The following is an 18836-nucleotide window of genomic DNA, read 5'->3' as shown; positions in this document are numbered from 1 at the left end:
TGAAACCAGCTCACAAAAAGATAGAAAAGAGAGATCCACGCCTTAGAATTCAGCCTCTTCGAGGGGGCAACCTCCTTTACATTACATAAATGAACAATTCTTGGATGATACAAATGACAAAACCTCCTTTCTATATATAGGAGTCTAGGGAGTCACAATATAATCTAGCCGACCTAACAATAATAATATAAAGCCACAAAAATAACAATAGAGGGATTCTATGGGGCACAGAAATAACAATATGGGGGTAATAGGGGCACAACAATATAAATAAGGGGTATAACTACAATAGTAATGGGGTAATCACTATTATTATAGGGACCCAACATGCCCCTCTCCTTCAAAAAAGTGTTGTCCTCAACGCTTGAGTAGTTCTGGATACTTCTGCATAAAATTCTCATCCTCCCATGTGGAATCTTCAGCGGATAAGTTCTTCCACTTGATAAGATACTCTGAAATTGATCGATTTCGTAGCTGTCGAGTTCTTGTTTCTGTGACTGCTTCCGGTTCCAATATAATTTTTCCTTCCTCGTCAAGTTCTGGCAATATTGTTTGAATTGGGAGCTTGTCACCTATAACCTTCTTTAAACATGAAACATGGAAAATTGGGTGCAATCGAGAAGCTGCAGGAAGCTCCAATTTGTATGCCATAGTACCAATCTTTTGCAACACCTTGTACGGACCATAATACTTTGGTGATAATTTATTATCCTTCTTAGCTTGCTTTAGGGACATTTGCTTATATGGTTGTAGCCGTAGGAATACCCAATCACCTACATCAAAACTTCTTTCACTGCGATGTTGATCTGCCTGTTGTTTCATTCTATTTTGTGCCAACACTAGGTTATCCTTTAAGAGTTGGAGGACTTGTTGTTGATGTTCGATGTGATGTTCCACTGCCTGAACCTTAGAATTTTCTCTTAAATATGATGTGATGGATGGTGGTTGATACCCATAAAGTGCCATAAATGGGGTCATTTTTGTTGCTGTATGGAAGGAAGTGTTATACCACCATTCAGCCAGAGGCAACCATTTGACCCATTGTGTCTGTTTATCAGATACAAAGCAACGAAGATATCCTTCCAAACATTTGTTTACTATCTCAGTTTGCCCATCAGATTGAGGATGATAAGATGAGCTATGAGCTAACTGAGTACCAAGACAAGAAAATAATTCTGTCCAAAAATTTCCAGTGAAAATGGGATCTCTGTCACTTACAATAATCTTTGGGTTTCCATGTAGCTTTTGAATTTCCATAAATGCAGTAGAAATTGTACTGGCTTTAAATGGATGTGATAATGCACAAAAGTGTGCATACTTGGTAAGTCTGTCAACTACCACCATGATGACACTCTTTCCCTCAGACTTGGGTAAACCTGTGATAAAATCCATTGAAACCTCCTCCCAACGTTGGCTTGGAATGGATAAAGGTTGTAATAGACCCGGTGTCTTAATTGTTTCAACTTTATTTTGCTGGCAAACCAAACATTCCGCCACAAACTTTTGAATATCTGATTTAAGGCCATCCCAAAAAAATTCCTTCTTAACCCTGTGGTAAGTTTTTAAAAATCCTGAGTGCCCTCCTAAGGGAGAAGTGTGCAATTCCATAAGAATCTTTTGTTTTAGCTGGGAATTCTTACAGAGGTATAAGCGATCTTTGTACCATAACGAATCATTTTTCCAGCTAAATGTATCAGAAGTACTGGAATCTTGTTGTAACTTTCGAATAAGTGCCCACACTTCTTCGTCATTCTTCCATTCCTCCCTTGCTTCGTTTATCCAATCTGGTTGGATAATAGAAATGGCACACAACAATGCTTCCACATCCTCATCCTTTCTTGAGAGTGCATCTGCCACCACATTTTGCTTCCCTTTTTTGTAGATGATTTCAAAGTCATAACCCAACATCTTTGTGACCCACTTTTGTTGCTCTTCAGAGGATAATCTTTGTTCTAAAAAGTATTTAAGGCTATCATGATCCGTTTTTACCTTGAAGTGTCTTCCCATTAGGTAGGGTCGCCATTTCTTAAGTGCATGGAGTATTGCCAACATTTCCTTCTCATAAATAGCTTTGCTTAAAAACTTTCCCTTGATTGGACGACTTTCAAAAGCAATGGGTCTTTCATCTTGCATTAGAACAGCACCAATTCCATTTCCTGAAGCATCACATTCCACAATAAAGGTTTTTGTGAAGTCCGGTGTAGCTAAGACCGGTGCTTGGCACATTGCCTCTTTAAGATGTTCAAAGGCCTTTGTTGCTTCCGGAGTCCATGAAAATGAATCTTTCTTCAATAATGTTGTTAGAGGTGCTGCTATTCTCCCATAATTCTTAACAAACTTGCGATAATACCCTGTCAACCCAAGAAATCCTCGCAGATGCTTTATGGATGTGGGGATTTTCCATTCCTTAATGGCTTTAATTTTGCTAGGGTCTACCTTAACTCCTTCATGAGATACAATATGACCCAAATATTCCACCTCCTGGACTCCAAAGAAACATTTGGATCTTTTTGCATATAATTGTTTCTCCTCCAATAGTTGTAGCACCCTGTCAACATGTTCAACATGATCCTTCCAAGACTTGCTGTAGATTAGTATATCATCAAAAAATACTAACACAAATTTTCTAAGGAATGGTTTGAAAATTGAATTCATCAAACCTTGAAATGTTGAAGGTGCATTGGTAAGGCCAAAAGGCATGACCAAAAATTCATAATGACCCTCATGAGTTCTAAATGCCGTTTTCGGAATGTCTTCAATCTTCATTCTGATTTGATGATATCCCGAACGAAGATCCAACTTGGTGAAGTAAATTGATCCATGCAATTCATCCAGTAATTCATCAATAACAGGAATGGGGAACTTATCTTTAATAGTGAGCTTGTTGAGCTCCCTATAATCCGGACACATGCGCCATGATCCATCCTTCTTGTGCACCAATACTACTGGAGCTGAGAAAGAACTTTGACTCGGTTGAATTATACCAGCCTCTAGCATTTCTGCAACCATACGTTCAATTTCACTTTTTTGGACATAGGGATATCTGTACGGCCTGATGTTTGGAGGAACACTTCCTGGAATCAGATGAATAGCATGATCATGATCACGCATAGGTGGGAGACCTTTGGGAGTCTCAAATACCTTGGAATGATTGTCCAGGACTTTTTGGAGATCTGGAGAAATAGATGATTCCAATGTGGAAACATCTAGCGAACATAATTGTGCAATTACACCTCTTTGCTCCTTTTTTAGAAGCTTTGTCATGCCATTAGAGCTGATTATCTTTCCTGGTTTCCCTGCAATACCCCTTAATTCAACTTCCTTTCCTTCCACAGAAAATTTCATGAAAAGTTCTTGAAAATTAAAAGCTATTGTACCCAAGGATTGTAGCCATTGGACTCCTAGTACAACATCAGCACCTCCCATTGGAATGGAAAGCATTGGGCTAGTCAATACATATTCTCCCATGGATAGCTTGATATTATGGCACTTTCCAGAACAATTTATTGTTCCTCCATTTGCAATCATCACTTGACACTCTGGTGCTGGATATAGGAAGCAATTCAATTCTTTTGCTACCCTACAATGAATAAAATTGTGGGTGCTTCCTGAATCAATCAACACTATTACCTTTTTCTTCTTGATTTGTCCTTCTATCTTGATGGTTTGAGGAGTGGTAATTCCTGCCAATGCATTACAAGATATGGTCGGATTTATTTGTTCTTCATCTAGGCTTTGTTCCTGGAATATATCCTCTTCTTTTGACCTTTCTTGCTCCTTTTTTTCTTCCTCTTCACAATCTATGTAGAATAATTTCTTCTCAGCACACTTATGACCTTTTGTGTATTTGCTATCACAATTGTAACAAAGCCCTTTTGCTCTTTTTTCTTCCAATTGTTGTGGTGTCAACCTTGTAGGTTGTGGAAGACTATGGGCAACAACACTTCCGTCTTTATAGTTGTGAACGGTATGCTTCCTAGTTGCCATAATTTTGCTTTCCATTTTTCTTGCTAACCTGAATGCCTTCTCTAATGAATCAGGTTCCCAAAGGCGCACATCATGTTGGATATTATCCTTTAAAGACCCTATGAACACATCAATCCTATGCTCCTCTGGAATATCTTTTACCCTTATGTTCAATTTTTGGAACTCCTCAATGTGCTCCATTATTGAACCCTTTTGTTTGAGACTTATCAATTGGCTAAAAAAAGTGTTGCTTTTTGTATCCTCATAATGTGCTATCAATTCTTCCGTAAAAATTGCCCAAGTGATAAATTGTTTACGAGAACAAAGCCATTGATACCATACAAACTGATTTGGTTCCAAATATAAAGTTGCCATACGTACCTTTTGTGTGTTTTGCACATTATTGAGATCGAAGAATTGCTCCATCTGTAATATCCATGTGGCGGGATCCTTGCCATCAAACTTCCTCACATCGATTTTTGGAACATGGTGAGTCTTCGATCCAACATTAGAGTCTATGGAATCATGATTAACATTTCTTTTATTCTCATCATGAGTTTCCTTTACTACCTTTTCACCATTAGTGACCCTTTCTTGTAGCAACTTCTTCAATTCATCCATCTTATCATCCATGCCATCAAATTTAGCGTCAATCTTAGCTTCCATGCCATCCATCTTAGCTTCCATTCCCTTTATCTTAGATTCCACGCCATTTACCTTAGATTCCACGCCACTTATCTTAGCTTCTGTTAGCTTTTGTGAGCGTGACATTTGTTGCACTTGTTCTTGTAATTTTGATATATCATGTAGCATTTCTTTCTCTTCTTCATGAGTCATGCTAGAGCTTTCAGGTTCCTTACTAGGTGTTTGCATTTTCTTTCCTCGGGGCATCAGTTACCGATAATAAAGTTTTACTATGCCCTTTGAATTCCGTTAAACCAAGCTTACACAAAAATTAAAAAAAAAACTACACACCTTTTTTCACTTTATAAGAGCCTGATATTGAATCTGATGTATATCTGTAATTTCGGATCCTCCAATTCTGAAATTGCTACCTGTAGTAGCCTTCTGCGTCCTCTTTCCAATGCCACAAGTCTGAGCCAAATTGGATTCTCCAAGGAAGAGTTATGTGAAATCTCCCACAGTGACTTGCTTTTAGACTGGTTCAGTAGAGCGAACTTGTACGACGTGCCACGAGTCACTGTTTCAACCTTTGAATCTGAAACACACACACAAGAAACTAAAGTCCGTCCTCTTTCTGTACCTTTTTACGGAATTTCAATCCGATCCTCAGAGAGAGAGTTATGACGATTTTCCCCAGGTCACCTGTTTTGAATGTAATTCAGGAGTCTGCAAAAAGACCAACTTCCTCAGATCATATCTCCGAAAATATCACGAGAAAAGCTCTGAAATTTGGACCCAAGGTTCAGCGCCAATTCTTCTCAAATGGGTTTTTTTTGCGACTTCTGAAACGTCACAGAAAAAAAGTTATAGCGAAAATGCCACAATGACCTGTTTGGAGCAGCGAAACCCTAGAATCCAAAGCTCTGATACCAAATGTTATGAAACTAGCTCACAAAAAGATAGAAAAGAGAGATCCACGCCTTAGAATTCAGCCTCTTCGAGGGGGAAACCTCCTTTACATTACATAAATGAACAATTCTTGGATGATACAAATGACAAAACCTCCTTTCTATATATAGGAGTCTAGGGAGTCACAATATAATCTAGCCGACCTAACAATAATAATATAAAGCCACAAAAATAACAATAGAGGGATTCTATGGGGCACAGAAATAACAATATGGGGGTAATAGGGGCACAACAATATAAATAAGGGGTATAACTACAATAGTAATGGGGTAATCACTATTATTATAGGGACCCAACAAAGTACCAAATCACTTGCCTACCTTACCCCATAGAGATCTCTGCAAAACTAAGTCTCATTCCCCAGACCCAAATCTGCCTTTCACATTTGAGCCAATAAAACATCATCAAATTCAATCAAACACTCTGTACACATACCTAGCCTAAAATCATTCATTACATTAGTCGTCTCAAGCTTTCATTGGTCATCTTTTTTGAGATTGATAAGGAGAGAGCCCTCTCCTGACCTGGTAGGGCTAGCTACTAGGTTAATCATGGTATCATGTTACCCTAGATCCTACCTTTCTCAGCCTGAGGTAGATTTAGGCCCTAACAAGGTGCATTGCATAAACCAAACGGCATAACAAGCCACTCAAAGAGTCCTTGTTTGATTTTAAAAGTTGTCTTCCAAATGTCACTTTCTTCAATTCTAACTTGATGATAACCACTACGTAAGTCTAACTTAGTGAAATATTTAGCATCTTTCAGTTGATCTAACAAATCATCTATCCTTGGGAGTGGGTAACGATTCTTTACCGTTATTTTTTTCAATGCCCTGAAATCCACACACATGCGCCAAGTTCCATCTTTCTTTGGAATCAACACTATCGGTGACCCACATGGCGAAGTGCTTGGTCTTATGAAACCTTTGTCCAACAAGCCTTTAATTTGCTTCTTTATTTCAGCATTCTCCATGATATACATGCGGTACACGCCTATGTTAGGAAGAAGACAATCTGGATGTAAATGGGTTTCATGTTGAATCTCCCTTTTAGGAGGAAAACCTGTTGGTTCCTAAAAAATTTCATGATGTGCATCAACTACATCATATAAATCTGATTTAAGCTTGGAATCACAATTTTCAAATGACTCATGATTCACATCAACCTTAGGCTTGATCATAAGAAGTACAAAAGTCTTACTTGAATTAACTAGCCTTTTTACCTGTCCCGCATTTACCATCGCTATATTTGCCTTCTTGGGATGTGCCTTGACAATATAATCCTTGCATCTTTGAAAAGATGATATTTATTTTGATGGTGATGGAAGATCGCTTTCTTGTCAAATAAGTAAGGACTTCCCAAAACAATTCCTGATATATCAAGCAGTACTACATCAAGTTCAACTATGTCAATAAAGTGTGCAGTAATTGCGAAGCACAATATGCACTTTCTTGAGACTTGTAAGTTTTCATCCTTGCATATCCACCCAAGTGGATAAGGCTTTGAATGTGGAATGGTCTCAATTCTAAGTTGTTTGACCAAGTCTTCTGATATGAGTTTTGCTTGTAACCCACTGTCAAATAGTGTGTCAATGTTTGTATGTTTTGAGGCTACCCTCACATGGAACAATTCAATTCTTTCTTCCTCATTAGCAGCTTGTACATGATAGTTTGAAGTACTAGTACTTGATTTAGTTTCATTTTCCTTTCCCTTCATACTTTTCAAACCCATGGCTGAAATTTTGGTTTCATCCCCTGAATCATCACCTAAATCTTGAGGTGTAGTTGTAGTATCTTTCCTTTGCTTTTGTTAAACTGATTTCTTTTTTCAGGATAAAGTTTCCAACAATTTTTCTCTTCATGGCCTTCTTTTCAACAGTGTTTACATATCACTTTCTCACCCTCCTTTTTGACAGATGCATTATTTTTGCCTTTTCCCTTAAAGTTTTTCTCTTTGTTTTTCCCCTTAAAAGGTTTGTTTCTACCTCATCAAAAGTGTTTTTCCCTCTAGTCTCTAAATGCGTAGCTTGTACACAAACTTCGTCTAGACTAGTAGGATCGAACATAAGGATAGTATGTTTAAGGTAGTTGTGCAAACCACCTATATATTTCAGCAAAGTGTCTTGACTTTGTAAGTCTACCCCTAATAAGAGTGCTCTTCTCCTAAACTCTTGGGTGTAGTCTTGAACATTTTGTCCCTTTAGTTGTCTAAAGTTTTGCCAGTTCATTATAACCTTTTGTAAATGAGCAAGAGGATGAAATTGCTTCTTAATTGTGGAAATAAATTCATCCCATGTTAAAGTAATCTTACCATGTTTCTTAATTTCATCCTTGGTCTTGGCTTCCCACCATACCAATGCTGCTCCATCCATTCTTAAAGAGGCTAACTGAATCTTGGTGTCGTCATCCTGTAAGTTCTGTATCCTTAAATAAACTTCCAACTGTCTTATCCAGTTGTCAAGTTTCTCTGCATTGACTTCACCGTTAAACATGGGTAATTCAAATTTAACATCTAGCTTTAAAAATGGACTTTTTCCAGAAGATTTAAGTTTATGAGGTTGATTTACCGAGGTAGAGGATGATGATGTAGAGGAAGAGGGTGACAATGGAGATGGTGGATCACCATTTCCTCAATGTCCTTTCTTTGACTTATCATCACCTTTCTTTCCTCCTGAAGAGCCCTCTCCTTCTTTTTGATGTTTAGACCCTTCTCCAACCCACCTATCATTCCTTTCCTAGTATAATACTCTTACCATCTCAGTCATGTCCAAAAAAAAATTTCTGAATACCTGTTCTTCTTCTTTTGGATCCATGTCTTCAGGAACTTCTCCTTCCCTTTCAGACATACTTGAAGCTTCTTCTAAGGATATTGAGGGTGAATTAGAAGGTGGAGATAGTGGCACCCTTGCCCTCCTTGGTTGAGGATCATCTTGTGCTCTAACCAATCGTCCTTTCCCTCTTTGAAGTTTAAGCCTGGTAAGCATTAAAACTTGCAAAACAGTCAAAAATATCTTTGCACAAAACTAATACTCAAAACTTGAGCTCCGATACCAACTGATCTGAAAATGAAACTACTTGTATTTGTTGTTCAAGGTATTCATTTTCATTAAATTATATGTGCAAACTGTTACTCATGTCTTGCAATTGAAACAAAGTGTTTTTGATAACTTTCTGAGTCTTATGTGTGAAGGAGTATTATTTCAATTTACTATTTAGCATATCAAATCTGAAAAACACAGCAAGATAAAATCACATAATATAACACAGCAGTTGATGAGGTAATTCACCCCTCGTGGGCTACATCTGTCAAGTACAAGGCCCCAAAATGGGCATGACCTTGCTCTTATTAGATGCTCAAATTGGTTATACAGTGATAAGAAAGCCTAAACAAGAAAAATAAGTTGTGGAAATGAGTTCAAAACACATAAAACAGTAAAGAATGGTTTTTGTTTCACCTCCAATGGTTAATCATAGCCCAATACAACTCTAACACTCCCTAGGCCCTGATGGCTCTCCAAGATTCTTTGCTGAAAATGTAACTGAAGATGAGCTCTGTTGGCTCTACAACCTGTACCATTGGCTCTGGAATTATCATAATACTCAAAATCAAAAAAAAAAAAAATCGCTCAAAAATGTTCTCCCTACTAAAAGTTATGACTAACAAAAGTTTTGTCCAATCTAGCCTAAGAAAACTCCACTAAATTTGGAGTAATTGTAGTTAACCCCGCTAACTTTGGCAAACTCCGCCCAGAATGGCACGCTCCACCAAATTTGTTGAAACCTTTAGAGATTACATTTAATTTTTGGGGTAGTGGTCACATGGATCAGCTAAACCCCCGTCGGCGGAATCGTGAACGGTTATGAAACCAAACATTAAATATAATTATTGAGCTATAGTATCATAGCCTGCCCGGTTAGGCCACCTGGCTAGCAGCGGGGAGACTCGAGGTCGAATCCTGCGGACTGCAATAAAATTTTACGTCACCTCCGCTTCTCCCACCAGGGGCCACGTGGTGGCCTCCTGGTAGGCCACGTGACGCCCATTAATTGGTCTTGCCTATACACAGTCATTTTCATATCCAACCTCAGAATGCCAAGTGTCGAAACATAATTGGCCAACAGGGAATATTTTGTGGAATATTCCTAGAATATCTTTTTAATATTTGCCAAATTCAAAAGTCAACCCTGGTCAAACTGATTTTTGAAGGAAATTGTAAACTTCAAACTTGAATCAATTTCACATACAGTGTCAGATTTGAGTGTCGTTCATAGCTACAGGATCATATCGACGAGGCCTATCATGTCGTTCAGGTTTCAACCAATTTTGAGCAATTCAAAATTTGAGCATTTTTCCACATAGGACATCATCACCTGATCAGGGAGCCATTGCACGGCTTTTGGGAATCAAGCGGTATTTCACCGAGAGCATGCAAATTAGCATGGATCTGCCACGTAACCAAAAGGGGCCCGATAAAAACCACCCATTTCACGTGCTATCGAGCGAGTAAAGGTCGGTAAGGAAATCAACACGATATGGATGTGCGTTGTCAAATATCGAGGTGGTAGATCGGATGGCTGTCATGTGGTGGAGCTGCATGGCGGGAACTCGGGCGGAGATCTGCAGGGCCCGGGGGATTAATTACAATTGATTGTAATTATTTAATAAATAAGTGGGGGGTTAAAGATAATGAACGTGTTATGGAGTGGGACGAAGATTAAATGTGGAGTTAATTAAATAAAGTAGAAGGGAGAGAAAACTTAGAGTAAGGGGTTTTATGTGGTAAAAGGGATTATGTCGAGAAATATAGGAATGGGGAAGTTAATAAAGTAATGCGGCGGGGGGTGGGGGGGGGATTTAACCTTAGGATAAAGGTTTTTAGTGGGTTTTTAGGCCAAATAGGAAAATTAATAAGGGGAAAGTGGTTTCTTCAAAGGGGAAAGGATTTCACACTAGGGGGAGGGTAAATTGCTAGGGAAATGTGTGAAACCAAGGGGCAAGGGTGAAAATGAAGGGAAAAGGGTATTTTCTTAGGAAATAATGGGATAATGGGGAAATTAGTAAGTATGTAGTGGGGTGTGAAATGAAATGAGGGGAAGTTATCCAAATCAACTTTTGACCATCCTTTCAATTTCATAATTGCTCCTGCACACTGAAACATATGATTAAGCATAATAAATGTGCTTTTTCTTCAATCAACTTTGTACTTTTGCAACCTTTCTTCTACTTACCCTTTAGCTACCCTAACATTTTTTCTTCACTTTATTGGGTGCATTTAAACTAGTAGACCCATTCTTTCATTTTTCTTTTGAAAAGTAAACTATCTAATTCTAACCTTATATCTTCCAATGGCTCAGATTAAGCTTATGACCACATTTTATTTCTCTACCTAACTACTGATCTGCCCAAATTAAACAATTTGTCTAGGTCTTTATTCTCTATCTATAAACATGAAATTTAAAGTATGAAGTAGTCAAGATTAAACAGTTTGACTATCATGGGTTGTGGCATTTAAGACAAACTACACACAAACATTATTTTGGACATTAAAGTAAAAAGTAGTGGCATTTATACTTGCACACTTTCATGATCTGTTTTGTTTGGGGTTCATATATTTTCACTTTTTTTATCTTTTCTTATTCTTTCTGTCCTTTGATATTTCTTTTAGGACATACCCTCTTTACATTTTTTAATTTTTTCTAATATGGAAAACATTTGCAGAAAAACAAAGGTATGTACAATATTACAAGACTTAATCACATCCAATTCAAAATTATGAATCCTATTATTATAGGACCCTAACAATGGCTCCACATGGGGATGGCATTTCCTGGTGAAATGTAAAGAACTCTAAAGATCATTAGCCTTTGAATTGTGACTAAAGTTACCTTGTAAACTGTCCTTCTATTATTCTACTTTATTGATACTTATGATGGTGAAACCTTCAAAACTCAGGGCCTTCTCTCTGGGCTTCAACTTCAAAATATCACCATCCAATCCAATCTACAATCTGCAATGTTATGTACAATGATGGAAAGTAAAGTGAACTATTGTTAATCTGTAGAAAAATAATGCTTCAGCATTCTACCTTTGACAGATCCTCCTAGTAGATCTGATCCATCTATCTCTCTCAAGAAAAAGGCATTGTTACCCATGTAACCGTAAATGACGTAAGGCCCTTGCCATAAGAAGTCAAATTTTCCATGTTTGCCTTTGCCTTCCCTTCTTGTATCCCAATTAAGAACCTTATCACCTATGTAAAAATCATCTACTTTGGTCTTTATCAAATACCTTTTTTATTTTGTCTTGGATTACCTGTGATTTTACATATAATTCTTCTCTGGTCTGCTGCAGGTGTATGATATGATTTATCCTTCTCTAGATATCATTTGGTTCCAACTGTAATTCTTGGATGATCTCCATCACTGGAACTCCCAAATATGATGGGAAAACTGCATCCATCCCATATACTAACTGGTAGGGAGATGCTCCAATGGACTTCTTGGTAGTTAGTCTCTCTGCCCATAAGGCATTGACTAACTTTTTGTTCCATGTCTTTTTGTTGTCTTCCAGTAATTTCTTAATGATATTGACCAGGGTTTTGTTAGAGGATTCTTCCAGTCCATTACCTTGAGGTTAATAGGTTGTGGAGTGGCTAAGGGTGATGTGGTATTTTTTACAGAACTCTATTGTTCTCTTGCATTTAAAGGCAGTTGCATTATCAGTAATGAGCTTCTGGGGGCAACCAAATCTTGACAGGATATTATTCTCTAGAAAGGAGATAATGACAGTGTTTGTGGCTTGTCTAGAAGGTATGGCTTCTATCCATTTGGTAAAATATTCAGTGGCTGCCAGAATCCACTTATGTTGGGCTGAGGATTCTGGGTGTATTTCTCCAATGAAATCTAACCCCCTTGTTGAAATGGAATTTCAGTGGAGATTGGTTTAAGAGGCAAGGGTAAAATTTTTCTCTTTCCCTCAAATATCTGGCACTTATGAAGGAGGTCACATGTTTCTTAACATCTACAAACAAAGTGGGCCAGTAGAAACCAGCCCTCAGAATTTTGTTAGCAGTAGTCTTCCAATACAAGTGTCCTCCACAATCCCCTCCATGAAATTCTTGCATAATTCTATCAGCTTCATATTTTAGTAAACAGTTTAAAATAATACCACTAATGTCTTTCCAAAACAAAGCATTATTTATAATACAATATCTCAACGACTTCATTTTCAAAAATCTAGCTTTATTTCTTGTCAAACCAGAAGGAGCTTGTAAGTTTAGTAATACAAATATGATATCTGCATACCAAGGTGAATCAATAAAAGGTTCACTGATCTTTAGAGTTGCCATCCCTTCCTAATCATCAAGGGCACCAATGAAATTAATCTCTAGGGCCTGACAGTTTGATTCATCCATGAGTTTCGCTAAACCTAGGCCTTGGATAAGCTTAGTAGGCTTCTATGTCATATTCCAATATAGTGGCAATCAATTTGCCTCTCTTTCCTTCAAGCCCATTTTGTGTCAAAATGTATTTAACTACTAAGTTTGGAACATAAGTAATGATGTGAGAATACAAAATGTAGACTTTGAAATCTTTGATGGCCTTTACTAAAGCTAATGCTTGTTTCTCCATAATATTGTACTTGAGTGTGGTATCTCTTAAGGATTTACTAAAAAATGAAATTGGTTGTTCATATCCTTGGTTGTTCTTTTGTAACAAGACTTTTGTAATGGTGTGTTCTGAAGCAAAAGAAAATATTATACAGTCTTTCTGAAAATCGGGACTTATAAGGACGGGAGTCTTGGTTAGGGCTTCCTTGATGGCTTCAAAGGACTGTTTGGCCTCCACTTTCCATTTAAGTGTTGAGTCCTTTCTTAGCATGTTATTTAGTTCTCTAATCAATTCTGCTAAATTTGAAATGAATCTCTTGAGAAAATTTATCTTGCCTAAAAATGATTGTAACTCTTTAATGTTTCTAGGATGGGAAATGGTCAAACTGGCCTTTATTCTTGCAAGATCTATTCTAATTCCAACTTTAGATATGATACGTCCCAACAGTTTACCCTCTTCTAAAACAAAGAGTGTCCTTTTTGGATTTAAAAAAATCCCAAATTTCCTACATTTGATGAAAACTCTTCTCAAATGGTCTAGGTGTTCGTTATCAGATTTAGAGAAGACAGTGATGTCATCTTGGTATACCACTAGGGATTCATGGATCTCCTTGGCAAAATTTATATCCATAGCTCTCTAAAATATTGCTCCTACATTCATTAATCCAAAAGGCATCTTCAAATAGATGAAGGTACCCCAAGGAGTAGTAAATGCAGTTTTGGCTTGGTCCTCTAGTTAAATTAAGATCTAGTTATATCCAGAAAATCCTTCAAGTAAAGGGATTCTGGATGAGCCCACTACTCTCTGAAGAATATGGTCCATTTTTGGTAGAGGATAGTAGTCTTTTAATGAGACCTTGTTCAAATTTCTGAAATCGACACAAAGTCTAATTTCTCCAGCATTTTTCCTAGTAGTGACTAAGTTTGAAATCCAATCTAAGTATCTAATGGGAGCTATAATTTGGGCATCAAACATTCTTTTAACTTCCTTCTCAATAGATGGCATAAGAACTGGGTTAATTCGCCTAAGTTTCTATTTGAAAAGTTTATGATCTTCTTTGAGAGGTATTTTGTGTTGTATTATGCTGGTGTCATAAGAATTCAAGTCTTCATAACTCCATGCAAATACATCCTGGAACTCCTTAAACAGATGTATGTATTTTACCTTTTCCTCTAGAGGTAAGGTTTTTTATATTTTAATGAATTTTGTTTTTTCCTCAATTCTTATGTTACATTCTTCTATATCTGCTCTCAAAGGCTCTAGTTTCGGTTTCCTAGCTACATCATTTGAGTAAAAAAAATCTTCTAAGGGGACTAATCCCTTAGGAAAAAAATTATTTTTAAGATTAAGAATTCTAGGATCATCATTCATTATCTCTTCTATCTCTACGTTTTCTAAGTTATCTACTTCTAATCTAGTGAAATTAGTAGGTTTAGATATATCTAAAATATTTACATCTATGTCACTATCTAAGTTATTATCCATTGTACAGTCTGTATCTATTTTACAATTCTGAAACTCACCTTCAGCATTCATGAAGTTATAAATATGAGAATCCTAGGAGAAAATCTGCTAATACTTCATGTTGTCTGGTATAATAGGCCTATGTCTCACTTCTACAATGTACTAATGGTTGGGTTGAAAGGGCAATTTACAAGTACTATCAAAAGTCGCAAGACTATGGGCTTGCATGTTTTGTTTTCTAGGAATGGCAGCAAAGTTTGTTTCCAGAGGTCTTTAATCAAATCTAAGACAGTATCCATATATTGACTAAGTCTAGGATTGTTTACAGAGTATTCACCATTAATCTGTTTAATAATTAGTTCGGAGTCTCCAAGTATGGAAACTCTTTTGGCTCCAAGTTTTCTAACAATTTGTAATCTTAAGAGCAGAGCTTCATACTCTGCCACGTTGTTTGTACACTTAAAGTTTAATCCAAATGCATGTCCCTCAGAATGATTATTCTCCATATTATGGATCCACACTCCTGCACCAGCCCCTAACCTATTCACATATCCATCAAAATATAGATGCCATAGGGACTCATGAAAAATGTTCTCACTATCAACTGTTTTGTATTTCAAGTCTTTAGCTGTGATTTGATTATTGTCATGTTCTGAATTGTACAAAATGAAAGAGTCCATATCATAATGCATGGAGTATATGGGAAATTTTTGTGGTTTTTCAGCACTACTCAACATGTATTTCATCAAGGTCTATCTACATAATTTCCTTTGTTGGCCAAAAATAGATATGGTGGCATAAGACATATCTAATTGCAAGGATCCTTGCAATTTTGCTCCCCATGAGCGAGATAACAGCATACCATATTGGGGTGGGATGTCTGCAACTACTATGTCCATCACTATACTTTTCGTTGGGCACTAGACTAGAGTTACACATAAATCCTTGATCAAACCAAGGCATTTAACTTGGCTAGAGTCAAAGGAAAACAAATCCTTATATGGTATGGTGATGTCTAAGTTCAGTCTCCCCATAATTGCTTTTGGCAACAAATTATGGGATGCCCCTGATTCTAACATAGCATTACGTAGTATTTTGTCATGAATGTTTAGGCTAATGTAGAAAGGAGGGATTCCCCCTTGCTGATTAGTACCATTCACCTCAGGCCCAAACAATAATTCAGGTTGATCATCATTCCAATTAACAGCATCTTCTCCCTCTCCTATATTTAAAGTTTCAGTTATCTGTGATCTATAGGACTCATTCTTTACTAGTTCAATCAAAGGAACTGATACCTTTAATTTTTCTATTTCAGTTCTGATGTTGAAATGGAGCTGAGTTTTGTTTGTTTGGATGAGATTTTCCTTAAAAAATGTAGTCTATGTGTTTTTATCTTTTTTTTCAGTACTAGGCATTTCAGTCTATGTTTCAGTTGCTTTGCCTTGATTTCTCTTGTTTGGAATGTTTTCAGTGATTGTTTCAGTTTGAGTTTGAGTGGAGGTTATATCTACAATTTTTGGGGTAGAAGTCTATGTTGTTCCTCTAGGGAGGATTTGTAAAACTTTAGTGACAGGAGCTTCTGTTATTATCTTAGTATGGGTGTGGATTGATCTCTTAATGGGAGGTTCATTGTTCTTTTTACTTCTTAAGCTATATTGTTTGTGTACATCATATATAGCTGACTCATATCCATGTTTAAAGTCAAAAGATTCACCAGATTCTAATTGAAAGTGTTGCATCATGTTTAACTCCTATTCTTCTTGAGTAAGAAAAACAACATCTTTGTCTTTGGTTTCTAGTAAGTTTATATGGGTATCATCCTCTCCTTCTTGGTCTTGTGAACCCTCAGAATAGTACTCTTGGAAGGGGGGCTTAATTTGTTGATCTAGTATAGCATTATTTCCATTGTTGGGGTTCTCCCATTGAATTTTCCTTTCCATGTTTTCTAGTTTATCCATTATTCTCTCTATACTCTTGGCTAAACTATCTATCTTTCCATCAGAAGTGGAAGTTTCCTCTTTAATTACAACTCTCTTTTTCATTTCTCATTTTGGCTTTCTTTGCTAATAGGTTGGCCTCTACACTAACAGCATTTCTTTGAATTTGCTCCAATGTTTCAGGGTTTCTTTTCCTTAACTGGTATGACATGTCAGTGTCAAAACCATCAGGGAATTTAATTAATGCTAGTTCAGGTGAAGGCTTAGTATTCGTTGGGATTGCATTGTAGATATTATTGAACCTAGTACAATAATCCTAGACTAACTCATTAGGAGCTCTTCTAATGTTGTCATATTTAGAAAGTATTTGTAGCGGATTTTTCTTTCTCTCCCATCTATCAATGAATAATCTATTAAAATTAGCTAAGTCTGCAATACGGTGGGCAGGTAAAGCTTTGAAACATTTCTTGACATCCCCAGTTAATGTTTGGGAAAACAACCTCATTTGGACATCTGATTCATCTATCTCATGCAACTCAAAATAGTCAATCATCTTGTTCACATGTTATTAGGCAGTGTACTGACCAGTAGCAACAAAAAAAAAAAGATTTTTCTCTGATAATCTTGGGGCATGGCATGGAGTTGTGTAAGTAAAACCAGAGGTGCATATCGGTCTGCCATGGCTTGGATTCTAGCTTGACTATGGGGTAAGGAGCTGGTACTTGAGGAAGGGCATAAAACTGATGGAGATGAACTAGATGATGGTGAGGATGGTTGATGAATTACTGGTTTAGGGGATTGGACTGTGGTGGATACTATGGGTGAAGTTATGGTAAAAGAAGGTGTATTTACAATGAGTGAATATTGTGCAAAATTTTCAGAGGCAACAGTAGTGAGGGTAGCTAGTTCAACAGATTGCTGAAGGTAAGCACTATCTATATTGGTTATCAATGTAGAGGTCAAAGCTTCTAACTTGTTCGTCCAAGACAAAATTATCTAAATCTAGATGGATAACCCTTTTTGATTCAATGGTTGAGTAAAATCAGGGTCTAATATTGTTTCATGGATGGAATTCTCAGATTTAGTTCTAAATAATGAGAGGTCAAATGAAAAATCAAAAGGGATTTCCTCTAAAGTTGACAACTCCTCAGGGAGTGAGTTTGCTTTGACTAACTGGCTACTACTTGCCTAAGTTTCTACATTTTTTTGTTTTCTTAAAATCTTGTCTAGGTCATCAACTATAGTAGCAGGGTTTGGATCTAGATTTGTCGTGGTATAGTGAGTCTTATTGGGAGCCAAAATTATAACCTTTTTAACAGTTTTTATGAAAAATTTCAAAAACAACTTGATAAAAATGACCTTAAGGGGCTTAAGATTAAATTTAAGGTTTCCTTAAATTTTTATGACACTGAGGATCGAAGTACCCAATATGGTCGCCAATGATGTTATCACTCCAAAATTTCTTCGAAGTTGTTAGAAAAAGAAATGATAGAGGTAACCACTAACCACTTTTGGAGATCATGACCTAGCCTTCCTAATCTCAGAGAGGGTTCTCTCTTTATGATTTAACTTTGTTTTAATTAATAAATTTTAGGCTAGTTATGCTTGTGCTTAGGTTTTTATTTGAAATTGGGTGGTTGGATCACTTACTTAGATGAAAAGGGTTGTCTCTTACCATTGGGCTATGGGGTCAAATGTTAGACAAACAAGACTGGATTAAGCTCTAAAAATAGTGTCTAGATGGCAAGATATAGGAGTTATTGAAGATCTCAAAGGCTTGAAGGTGAAATGGTTTGCAATCAGATCCAGGGAGCAATTAAGGGTTCCCTAGGCCAGATCATGAAGATAAGTGAAAGAGGTCAACCAGGATGGGAGAGAAATTAAGGGTTCTCAAATCCGGGTATGAGAGGAAAACATATAAATGACTAACTGTGTAAAACAAAGTGTACTTAAACAAATTCTAAGTGATATTTCCAGTTAATTCATTCAAATTTAGAAAACAATTAAGTTTATGAAACACATAAGAAGGTAACAAAATCATACAAAGAAGATACTTCACTACAATAGCTCATCTCATGAATCCTCTAGTGCAATCTTTTTATTACTTTCTCCAGTCTATTGACTTGAAAATGGTACAATCACCCTTAGGTTTAAGATCAAAATAACTCTGCAAATGTATACCAATCCACACTTCGATACTTCAAAATATGAAGTATTTATACAAAAAAAATTTACAAAATATCTCAAACTGCATTGAGAACTAATCT

Source organism: Pinus tabuliformis, chromosome 9, assembly GCF_031772625.1.
Source record: "Pinus tabuliformis cultivar Carrire ecotype Pingquan chromosome 9, CPIR1, whole genome shotgun sequence".
Taxonomy (NCBI): Eukaryota; Viridiplantae; Streptophyta; class Pinopsida; order Pinales; family Pinaceae; genus Pinus; species Pinus tabuliformis.
The sequence above is the reverse complement of the archived record's forward strand: the minus strand, read 5'-3'. Positions refer to the sequence as shown.